Source organism: Molossus molossus, unplaced genomic scaffold (assembly GCF_014108415.1).
Source record: "Molossus molossus isolate mMolMol1 unplaced genomic scaffold, mMolMol1.p scaffold_m16_p_18, whole genome shotgun sequence".
Classification (NCBI taxonomy): domain Eukaryota; kingdom Metazoa; phylum Chordata; class Mammalia; order Chiroptera; family Molossidae; genus Molossus; species Molossus molossus.
The window spans coordinates 65,529,763-65,542,140 of NW_023425353.1; the positions used below are offsets into that span (position 1 = coordinate 65,529,763).

Consider the following 12,378-nt stretch of genomic DNA (forward strand, 5'->3'; position numbering starts at 1 on the left):
ATTCTTGGTAAGAGCACATGCCCAGGTTGTGGGCCTGATCCCCAGTGTGGGGCATGTAGGAGGCGGCCAGTCGATGTTCTCTCTCATCAATGTTTCTCTCTCTCTCTCCCCCTCTCCCTTCTCTCTCTAAAAATCAATAAATAAAAAAATTTTTTTAACCCACAAAAAATTGTAAGTTTCCCTCTAAGTACTAGCTCTGTCCCTTCGCAAGCATTTTGACACTTTCTCATACTTAATTATCTTTATAGGATTTGGTGACTTATTGGATATGTGGGACAGGTTGAAGATGGAATAGGTGTAAAGCCTGGGAGGATGATGAAACATTTACCAAGGTGGGAAGACTAGGACAGGGAGTGCATAGAGGAGTTAAAGATACTTTTAATCTTGCTACATTCAATTGGGGTGTTGTCTCCCCCTTGACCTTTGAAAAAAAATTTTTTTTATCCTCACCCGAGGACATTTTTCCATTTTTTGTTCAGATAGAGTGGGAGGGAGGGAGAGAGAGAGAGAGAAATATCAACGTGAAAGGGACATATCGAGTGGTTGCCACCCTCACGACCCAACCAGGGCCGGGGACAAACTGCAACCGAGGTACATGCCCTTAGCGGGAACTGAACCCGGGTCTCTCTGGACCACACGCAGACACTCTAACCGCTGAGCCAAACCGGCCAGGGCTCCCCCTTGACCTTTGAATGTTGACTGATAGGACATTAGTCTGAGTACTGGCAGTGAAAGAATAGGGAGGCTTTGGCTGTTGGGGAACAGCACGACGATTTTGTCTTTTAAAAAAGTGGGATGAAGATAGTGCTTTCTTTTTATAACATGTTAGGGGGCCCATGGCATGATGTGATTTTGGTGGCTTTGGTTTTCACTCCCCTGTTGTTTTTTCTCTCTCGATGTCTGTGCTGGGCTTTATTCTTTTGAAATGGGCAAAGTTGGGTGTCAGCACCTTTGGGGTCTACCATTAGAGGCAGAGGTTCAAACCTGGTGCCTCTGGGATTTGTTTTGCATATACAATGGCTATTCTGGCTCAGTATTTTCTTCTAGCGCAGCTTCAGGTTCAAGATCTTACTGAGGCCCTGGCCAGTTTGGCTCAGAGGTTAGAGTGTCAGCCTGCGGCCCAGAGAGACCCGGGTTCGGTTCCCACTAAGGGCATGTATTTCGGTTGCAGTTTGTCCCTGGCCCTAGTTGGATTGTGCGGGTGGCAGCCACTCGATGTGTCCCTTTCACGTCGATGTCGCATGCGTGTGTGCTCTCTCTCTCTCCCTCCCTCCCTCCTACTCTATCTGAATAAAAAATGGAAAAATGTCCTCAGGTGAGGATTAAAAAAAAATCTTACTAAGTATGTAGGACCCCTCAGTGGGAAAGTCTGAGAAGTCCTGGTTTAAGTTACTTAATCAAGATCTGGACACAGATTGGCTTGATGGGCACACTTTTTTTTTTTTTTTTTAGAACACATAGGCCTATTTTTCATGTTGTTTTTGTCTATTTTATATGGTATATCAGCATATCAGGATCCTGGAATTATAGGTAGATATATGGCATGCTTAGTCCCTTCTGAAACCTGTTTTACAGCCATCTTGTTGACAGAAAACCTCCTTGATGCCTCACCAGTCTGGTTCATTTGGTTGAGCATCGTTCTGTGCACCAAGAGGTCACAGGTTCAATTCCAGATCAGGGCACATGCCTGGGTTGCAGGCTCGACCCCCAGTAGGGGGCGAGGATCGATATTTCTCATCAATGTTTCTATCTCCCTCTCCCTTCCTCTCTCTCTAAAATCAATAAAAACATATTTACAAAAAAAAGAAAGGAAGGAAAGAAAGCAAGCCTCCTTGACGTCAGATTTGGTCTCAGGCTGACCCCCTCCACCTTGGCCTACTAGGTAAGGAAAGCGGGTCTCTTTCTCAACCCCTAGGTCTCTGACTCTCCTACAGGAAGTTTGCTTTTTGCTTTTTCTCTTACCCCATTCTACTTGTCCTCTTTGCTTGCAATATAAAGAATCAAGAGTAAAATGTTCTAGGCAGAGGGCCAGGGCAAAGGCCTTGGGGCGGAAACAAGTTTGCTTGTTTAAGAATCAGATAGGTAGAAGCTGTGACAGCTGGAGTGTAGAAGCAAGTGGCAGAGTTGTCTGGGGTGAGACAGGGAGGGCCCTAAGATGTGGTGGTTAGAGATGTACCTGGAGCCCTGGGTTTATCTGCTTGGGCTCTAACAGGTACCATTTCAGACTCACTGTGAGTACTGGGCTGATTTTTCAGAATAGCCTGAGTCAGAGTTTAGGGTGATCTCTTGTTAGAAATTAAGTCATGCCAATTTTGATACCAGTTTCTGCCCTTCCTTTCTGTGTGCCAGGCTTAGAGACACAAAGGGCAGAAATCTGCTGGAGATAGAGATTGTTTTATAAATCTGCATTAGAAAAGTATGTCATATGTTGACTCAGTTATTCAGAGTGACTTTTTAGGAACTTTGACACTCCTTCCCAATGAGCCAATGATCCATGGAGAGGGGAGCTTCTGGTTGTGGGTTCAATTTGCATTTCTCTGATTACGTAAGATGTTGAGCCCTTTTCCATATCCTTTTATTACCATTTATACTTTTGTGAAGTGCCTGAACACATTTTTTTTACCTTTTTTCTTTTTTTCCACCCATCTCTTATTGACTTATGTAGTAATTGTTTGTATCTGAATATGAGTCTTTTGTTAGACACACACATGTATGTCTTTCCCTTCTCTATTGTTTGATTTTTCACCCTCTTTTTTTCCCCATTTATTTATTGCTTTTGGAGAGAGAGGAAGGAAGAGGGAGAGAGAGAGAGAAACATCGATTGGCCACCTCCCACGTGTCCCCCACTGGGGATTGGGTCCACAACCTGGGCATGTGCCCTGACCAGGAATTGAACTGGTGATGTCTTGGTGCACGCTCAACCACTGAGCCACACCGGCCAGGCAATTTTTCACCCTCTTAATTGTGGGTTAGGTTTCTTTTTATTTGCTTGTTTTGCAGTTTTATGATCTTTTAAAATTTTTATTTTTGATTAACAGATTTTAATGAAATCAAATTTATTATTTTCTCCTTTTCATTTGAAGCTTTCTATGCCTTCTTTAAGAAATCTTTGTCTCTCCCAAGGTTATGAAGCTGTTTTTCTGTTATCTTCTAGAAGCTTTTTCTTTTTTTTTACCCTCACTGGAGGACATTTTTGCATTTTTCTCCAGATAGAGCTGGAGGGAGAGAGGGAGAAAGAGAGAGAGAGAAACATTGATGTGAGAGAGACACATCGAGTGGTTGCCACCCACACGACCCCAACCTGGGCCGGGGACAAACTGCAACCGAGGTACGTGCCCCCAGCGGGAACCGAACCCGGGACTCTCTGGTCTGTGGGCTGACACTCTAACTGCTGAGCCAAACTGGCCAGGGCTCTTCTAGAAGCTTTAATGTTTTATCTTCACTTAGATCTATGATTCCTCTGGAACGGATTTTTATATGGTTTGAGGTAGGGGTCAAGTTTCATCCCCTTTTCCCCCAATACGATTTTCTGATTGATCCAGCACCTTGCATTGAATGTTTGCTGTGTCTTTTTGTTGTCAGCCAAAGCAGAGTACATATGTAGTTCTGTCTCTCAACTTTATTTTTTTCCATGTGGCTTTCTGGGAAATGGGGACAGAGGAGTGACTGACTGTGCAGTGTGGAGCCAGATCAACCACGTGGTTCAGTGTTCGAATCCTGGCTTTACTTCTTATAGCTTTGTGAGGCAAGTTTCCTCATCTGTAAAATGGGAATAATCATAGTGTCATCTACTTAATAGGGCTGTTTTGAGGGCTGAATGAGTTAATATTTATAGTACCAGTAAATAACAAGCAGTGCTGGTGGACTAGATCCCAGTACTTCTGGGAACAGAGTTAGTGAGAACAGTTGTTGGATGGCCTTGGGCATGGCTGGGGATGGTGTGGGATCCATATCCAGCAGGGCTCACTGAAGACCTGGTGCTGGGGCTGCAGCTATTCACCAGTTACTGTGCTTGCCCTGACTTCAGAGTTACCCAGCGACCCTCCTGAAGGGAAAATCTTTAAGTATTTTCTTTTTTTTTTTTTTTAATTAAACTTTTTTTTTAATCCTCACCTGAGGACATTTTTCCATATTTTATTTAGATAGAATAGGAGGGGGAGAGAGAGAGAGAGAGAGAAGCATCGACGTGAAAGAGACACATCAAGTGGTTGCCACCCACACGACCCAACGAGGGCCGGGGACAAAATGCAACCGAGATACGTGCCCTTAGCGGGAACCGAACCCGGGTCTCTCTGGACCACAGGCCAGCGCTGTAACCGCTGAGCCAATTTGGCCAGGGCCTTTAAGTATTTTCTGAATCATCTTCTGAATTTTTTAAGTCCAAGTAGCTCGGTTAGTTAGAATGTCATCCGAATATGCCAAGGTTGCGAGTTTGATCCCCAGTCAGGACAATTAAAAGAACAAGAATTGGTCTTTGGTCCAATTTAGAATACAGAAGCCAGGTGTGCCAGCTCTGAAGGACGTTCCCCAAAGAGCATACCGAGAGAGAGAGGGCAGCAGCAGTCAACTTGCTCTCCGCAGCTATATTGACAGGCTCTGAAGCTTGCACATGCCGGAATAAAAAGGAGAAAATCTAGGAGAGGATTTCTGGAGGCTAACCTTCAAGCAGAGACCTGAAAGAGAGTATGAGTTAGCATCTAAGCCATTAGAACCCAACACATAACTGTTAGAAGAAGAGATGGAGGAAGAGGAACACAACATCAGCAAAGGCCGAGAGACCTTTGAGAGCACTGTGCTTTTGAGGCTAGAGAGATGGAGCAGAGAGGGTGGTGGTTGGAGGTGGTTGGAGGAAGGAACTTGGTGGACAGAGAAGGCTGGAGGCTGGCAGTCAGAAAAGGCTGTAAGCATTTTAGATTTTATCCTAAAGGCAGAAGGGACAGTTTTAGTGTCTTAAAAGAACCTGGGCGGGTGGAGATTGTGACATGATCAGATTCAGAAAACTCACTCTCTGCAGTGTGGATTGGACGGGGAGAGATAAGGAGGCAGGGTGGAGGCTGGCGCAGGAATCCAGACCAGGTAATAGAGTGGTTTGGAGAGAAGCAAAGTGGGATATTCAGGTACCTCCTTTAGCCACAGAATTCGTGATTGAACCTGAGGAGAGGAGAGAGGCAAGGAGGTTTTTTCCCTTGATGTTGGCCTAGTATGGTAGGGGTCTACAGAATCACTACACTGTGGAATGCAGAGTCCTGGGCGGCCACTGCTGGCTGCTCCTCCAGCTTAGAGGCTGTAGTACCGTTACCAGAATGGGGACTGCACCCAGAGCGGCTCTGCCTCCGGCCAGTCTGCAGTGTGGGTTCTTAACTTTGTGCAGGAAGGATGCCACAAGACGAGTCCAGGTGATTTTGAGAGCATGTTTATTACATACTCTAGGACAGTGAAACAAGGAAGGCTTAGGACAGAAGAAGCACCGGGAGAGCGCTCAAGTGGGGCTGCTGTCATCTCATTGGAAAATCAGAGGAAAGGGAGCCTTGGAGACAGGTTCATGGGGTTAGCCTGGGATGAGCTGCCGCTCTCCATTGCTCTCATGGTTGTGAGTCTCATGGAGTCCCTTTGAGTCTAGGAGCTGCATGGCGGGGGTGGGGAAGAAAGGGAAGGGAAAGGTGCAGCCATGCTCCTGGGAAGGAGAGTGTGCACTTGGTCCTTCATCTTGAGGGTTTTATTTTATTATTTTATTGATTGATTTTAGAGAAGAAAAGACAGAGCAAAACATTAATTTGTTGTTCCACTTATTTATGCATTCATTGGTTGATTCTTGTATGTACTCATTAGTTGATTCTTAGGATAAAGTCTAAAATTCTTGTTCTTTTAATTGTCCTGACTGGAGGTCAAACCCGCAACCTTCGCATATTGAGATGACACTCTAAACAACTGAGCTACTTGGCCAGGGCCTGTCTTGAGGCAGGCATGCATTTATTTATTTATTTATTTATTTATTTATTTATTTATTTATTTTAAGTTTTTTTCTTTATTGATTTTGGAGAGAGAGGAAGGGAGAGGGAGAGAGAGAGAGAAACATCAATGAGAGAGAACATCAATTGGCCGCCTCCTACATGCTTTCCACTGGGGATCAGGCCTACAACCTGGGCATGTGCCCTGACCTGGAATTGAACTGGCGACCTCTTAGTGCATGGGTCGATGCTCAACTACTGAACCACAGCAGCCGGGCGTGTCTTGAGGCTTTGAAAGCCTGGGAGATCAGGGGAGTTCTTTGGGGAGGATATTGGGGGAATATCCAGCAGCTCTATGCTGATGTGCCAAAATGAGATTTATTCCCTTAACTTCCTCTGTCCTTAGGTGTGGTTGGAATAAATGGCACTAATTGGATTTTTGCTGTTGATCTCCCTGAGGAGGGTGATTTAAGCTATTTGCCCTCTGGTTGGGGAGGAGAAGTGTGAACATTTAAGTGTCCTTGGTCAGGGAAGATAGGATTCTGCAATTTACTAGATGGCTGTAAAATGCTTGGCCATTTATTTATTTATTTTCTTTATTGATTTTAGAGAGAGAAACATCGATGAGAGAGAACATCGATTGACCGCCTCCTGCATGCCCCCCACTGGGGACTGGGACCACAACCTGGGCGTGTGTCCTGACTAGGAATCGAACCGGTGACCTCTTGGTGTCTGGATCGATGCTCAACCATTGAGCCACACTGGCCAGATTTAGCCTTTTAACTATCTGTCTCAGTTTCCCTATTCTGTTTGTCCTAGTTTACTAACCTGTCTCAGTGCTGTCAACGTAAGAAACACCCACACCTGTAGGAAAATTTTATGAGTTTACCAGAGTTAATTTGAGCCAAACTGACAACATGCCAGGAAGTAAAGTCTTAAATGCTCCAGTGGATGACAGTTCTGCAGTTTCTTTTATAGATTTGGAATTAGGGAGGGAATATAAGGAACATTACAAGGAGGTGGGGGAAAAGCAAGGCAGGGAAATCTCTGGAATACAGATACAGTGATACCTCGGTTCTCGACCAAATCGGTATTCGACCAGGAGATTCGAGAAACTTTTGTCTTGGAATCCGAACAAATATTTGGAACTCGAACTTCCGAGATGAGCCGAGTTGAGCCGAATGGCGTTCATTCGGCCCAGCGCGCCTTGCTCGCGTCATCAGTGTGAGTGCAGAGAGAGAGTCACGCTTTGTGGAGAGAGTCACGCTTTACACTGAATTTAACCCTTAGACATACTGTACACTTTTATTTCTTGTTGAGACTTATGTTTTTCTACATATTATATACAAATTAGGCCAGTAAATAGGCATTTTCTGGGGCTTGGAACGAATTAATCCAGTTTCCATTATTTCCTATTGGGTTTCATTGCTTCGGTTCTCGAACAATTTGGTTCTCGACCGTCCTCCTGGAACGAATTATGTTCGAGAACCGAGGTATCACTGTAGTTACAAAGGTATGTTACCTCCATACACAGGAACAGGGTAGATAGGGCTTGCTTAAGGCACAGATACATCTTTCATAGGCCTGGGGCATGACTATCCCCCCCCCCCCCCAGTTAGAAATTTATGATCAGATCACCCTGTGAGTTACAGATTTATTAGAGTCCCTTTTCCATCCATGTGACTTATGTTCTAGCCACTCCTCTTTTTTTTTTTTTATCCTCACCCGAGGACATTTTTCCATTTTTTTTTTTTTTTGTACAGATAGAGTGGGAGGGAGAGAGAGAGAGAAACATCGATGTGAAGGGACACATCAAGTGGCTGCCATCCGCACGACCAACCAGGGCCGGGGACAAACTGCAACCGAGGTACGTGCCCTTAGCGGGAACCGAACCCGGGTCTCTCCGGACCACAGGCCGACGCTCTAACCGCTGAGCCAAACTGGCCAGGGCTAGCCACTCCTCTTTTAATTGTTCCTTTCTTTTCACCAGTCAGGAGGCCAAGCTCAGGGTACTCCCAGATACATACTTAATTCCTTTGAATTCTCTGTGGCCCCAAGGAGGGTGTTTTTTTTATTTTTAATATGGCCAGTCAGAAGGGCTTTACCTCTTTCTCTGACAGAGTTTACACTCCAGCTTTATGCATTCAGAGTTAGCATTTTAAGGTTTCAACTGATGAGACAGTTCAGAAGGTCTGCGGCATACAATAGTTTATTGTTTTGCCAAGGCGTGACTTTAAATGATGCTCTTTTTTAAAAATGATTTTTCAATTTAGTTGATAGATGAAATGATGCTCTCTTTAGGCTGGGATGTGGGAACTGGTAACTGAGCCCTGCCTTCACAATATCTGCTCCTCAACCTATCCTGTTCTCTGCTTTCAGATCAGAAATTCTTGACATCACTCAGCGTCTGAAGGGATCGTTTAAATGTCTCAGTTATACGTGAATGCATTTTGAGGAAGAAAGTATGTACTGCAGTATTCTCTCATTTCCCAGTGTGATGTCTGTTACTGAGTATGATGCTCTGCCTCTTTTTATTGTTGTTAATCCTCACTTGAGGATATTTTTTTTTCATTGATATTTTTTTTAGAGAGAGTTGAAGGGAAGGAGGGAGGGGAGAGAGAAACATCAATGTGAGAGAGATATATCGACTGGTTGCCTTCCACACATGCCTTGACCAAGGCCAGGAAGCAAACCCGAAATCCAGGTATGTGCCCTTGACTGGGAATCAAACCTGCAACACTTCAGTCCCAGGACTCATGCTCTAACCACTGAACCAAACTGGCCAGGGCATGATGCTCTGCATTTGAAACACCAGTCTCTGTTCACAGCCCTTTCTCAACTACTGAATCCTTATGGGAAGCTTTGTAGTTTTATTTTTGTGTGGTTTGTAGTCTCAGTGCTAGCAACTATTCATCAGTAGAATGGGAAAGTAAACCGAGTTCTGTTGATCTCCCCACTCCCCCCAAGTTATTAGCATGTTTTTGTTTTGTTTTTTGTTTTTGGTACGTGCCCCTAGCGGGGGCCGAACCCCAGACTCTCTGGTCCACAGGCCAACGATCCAGCCGCTGAGCCAAACCAGCTAGGGCGGTTATTAGCATGTTTTATTTATTCATTGGACCAGTTTTATTGTCTTCTGCTCCCAGGTTAACAGACGCAGCAGTTACAAATTTTGGAGAATTATCACCTTAGTCTATCCAGTCCTCTCCCAAATAGAAGTAGAATGAGGTGTTTGTTTCTCTTTGCCCTCTTGGTTTCTTTTTGCTTATTGTGGACACCCTAGTGGAGTTTGCCTGTTATGAAAACTTTGTATGTTATTCTTGCCTCTGCCACCATTTAAGATGAATTTCTAGGAGGGAGAATTGGTGTGACTTGAAGTTACCTGCCTGAGCTCTGGAGAGCAGGGCCAAAATTCCCCAAGGCTGCAAAGAGGCTTATTTTCTTCATTATTTTTTTTTTTTAAATCTCCATTTCGGGGGCGAGAGGTCCTGTTTGCCCCTCTAACTCTCAGCTCTCGGGCTCACTGGAGATGCTAGGAGATTGCTTTCTAGCCTTCTTGAGAGACTGCCAATTGGAGTCCCTAAGAAGAGCAGGAAACCCAGCATGACTGACATGCCCTTGAACCACCTCCAGGACTGACACCTCTGTGGTTGTATAACATCAAGCTGCTGCAAGAATCCAGAACCACTTTATTTCCTGGATGCAATTGGGGGTGGGCAGTGATTCTGAAGTTTCCAAGAATAATTTATGGGAGTCTTTAATTTTATTTTTATTTCTCCCATGTTTGGATTACTTGTACTTTGGGAAATAAGCAAGAAAACATTCCATTACCTCTGTTTTCCCATTCAGATCGCTAGCCCTTTCCTTTGACAGATCTTTACTAGAGAGATGAGAGACCCTTGGAGGTAAGTTTGGGAGTGGAGCTGTTGAGGACAGAGTGGCCATCCTTTCGTCACCTGAGGCCTTTGGCAGAGTTTGCAAGGAAGGTCTCTCCCAGTAGGAAGCTGGCCGAAGGTCACCAGGTGCCACAATCACCAGGTGCTTTGGGTTGCGTGTTGCTCTTGGTGAGCTACAGCTGTTCCCAGATAGGACTTGGCTTTTGCCCTGTCTTCTGCTCAGTGGGAAGTGAGGGTTTCCTTTCTTAATGTATGGTGATGGTTGGGTGTGGGGTTGCTTCTGGAATTCTGCTAGTCTTATCATGGCCTTTCCAGCTTCCACTCACCACTTGATCCCAAACACATTGCCATGGTTTAATTGTTTTTATTGTGGCCACACCCTAGGTACCCAGTTTCTGTTTTAATTACTATTTTGTGTCATAAGTCTCCCGAACTTACTGATGTATAACAATAACATTTATTTTATTATTTCTTGTGGTTACTGTAGGTAAGCTATCCAAGAAGGGCTTGGCTGACAGACTAACATCTAGACCATCTAGATTTCTCTTGATTTTTTCTTGACCATAGATCACATTTTCCTGTTTCTTTATCTACCTGGAGATTTTTTTATTAAATAATGGTCTTTGTCCATAATACATTGTAGAGAGTCTGCATTCTGTTATCTTCCCCCGAAGATTGTTTGTTCTAATTTTAGCAGACAGTTCAATAACTGATTGATCACCTCGCCCTGGCCAGTTTGGCTCAGCGGTTAGAGCATCGGCCTGCGGTCCGGAGAGACCCGGGTTCGGTTCCCGCTAAGGGCACGTACCTCGATTGCAGTTTGTCCCCGGCCCTGGTTGGTCGTGCGGGTAGCAGCCACTCGATGTATCCCTTTTACGTCGATGTTTCTCTGTCTCTCTCTTCCTCTCTCTCCCTCCCACTCTATCTGTACAAAAAATGGAAAAATGTCCTCGGGTGAGGATTAAAGAAAAAATAAAATAAAATAACTGATTGATCACCTTGAACTTGTAAGGTCTCAGTTTTATGCTTTTTTTTTTTTTAGTGCCTATCTTTGAAAAGCCCAAGATGTTTTCCAAATCTAATTTGGCAACATTCAATCTCTAAATTCTCTCTTGCAGATCTTGTCAGTGCTTAGTTTTGTGCTTTGTTAGGGAGCATCTAGGAGAGGTCTTACTCTAGAGCAGTGGTTCTCAACCTGTGGGTTGTGACCCCTTTGGGGGTCAAACGACCCTTTCACAGGGGTTGCCTATGACCATTGGAAAACACCGCTCCTCTATCCGTCTCCAGGTGGGTCCGCCGACATGCAGATACACCCACATACAACAGGAGGAGCTGTATTAAAGGGTGGCGGCATTAGGAAGGTTGAGGACCACTGCTCTAGAGTGTGGTTCTTACTCTTGAGGACAGCCTTTCTGTTACTTCTGCTGGATGGTGTGGGTGCTAATAAGATTTTTTAAATTGAATTTATTGGAGTAATAAGATGATAAAGAAATATTTCTACTCTGGCAGGTCTGGAAACTCCCAAATTCCCTGGCCCTGCTTTCCCCCTAGTACTGTAAACTGCACAATTCTGTTCTCACCAGTAACTGCTGATACCTGGTAAGCCTAGGGTGATATCGCCCTGTGTGTGTATAGCTGTGTCTGTGCTCATAGAATCTTTCACTTAGACTTCTGGGGGTGCCCCCCTGTACAATTCCCTTCTCTCCAAAGTTTCAGCCACTTAAGTTGTCCTGAACCTTGATCTCTGCCTCCTCAGCTTAGTGGTGCTTTGCTTGGACCCCAGGTGTTCATGCTGCAGTGGGAAACTGCTCCGAGGCAGAGTGCTGGGTGCATGGTAGTGGGCTCATCTCATGAGTTGCCCCTCTTTCAACATTTGCATTTTTGTACTGCCTGTTTTTAACACTGTCTGAAAGTGCTTTTCTCAGTTATTTTGTCCAACTTTGTTATTGCTTACAAAGGAGAGGGCTCCAGTTCTATTACTGCACAACAAATTACCCTAGAACTTACCAGCTTAAACAGTTGTATTTTGCTCATGATTTTGTGAGTTAGGAATTTTGGAAGGTAGTGGCTGGGCAGCTTTCCCTTGGGGTCTCTCATGCAGTTGCAGTTATTTCCCTGGTCGGTTTGGCTCAGCGTTTGGAGCGTCGGCCTGCGGACCAGAGAGTCCCGGGTTCGGTTCCCACTAGGGGCACGTACCAAAAAAAAAAAGCAGTTGCAGTTATCTAAAGGCTTGACTAGACTAGACATCCAAATTGACTCCCATGCCTGATAGTTGATGCTGGTTGTTGGTGGAGAACTCAGCTGACTCTGACTTCTGGATTGACCATATGCACTCATTCCGGGTGGCCCGGGTCTCTATATAGCTTTGCAGCCTCAGAGTAGTCAGACTTTTTATGTGGTGGCTGAGCATTCAAAATGCAGTGTCCCAGATCACAAGGAAGACTTTGCATCGACTTTTATGACCTATTTTCAGAGGTCACATAGTGTTACTTCTGTTTCAGTCTTTTGGGTTAATCAGTCATGAATCCATCCAGACT

The 12,378-nt window shown here is 44.8% G+C and overlaps 1 protein-coding gene and 1 long non-coding RNA gene across 2 annotated transcripts in view; both read left to right on the forward strand.

Annotated features, from left to right (window-relative positions):
• The window catches only part of RAD54L2 (RAD54 like 2), a 60,506-nt gene that overhangs the window by 9,416 nt on the left and 38,712 nt on the right, over positions 1-12,378 (forward strand). The gene's annotated exons all lie outside the window — the stretch shown is intronic.
• LOC118633004 lies at positions 242-11,445 on the forward strand. The gene is made up of 3 exons (XR_004960132.1): positions 242-332; positions 8,328-8,410; positions 11,351-11,445. It is a non-coding gene; the product is annotated as an uncharacterized LOC118633004 (long non-coding RNA).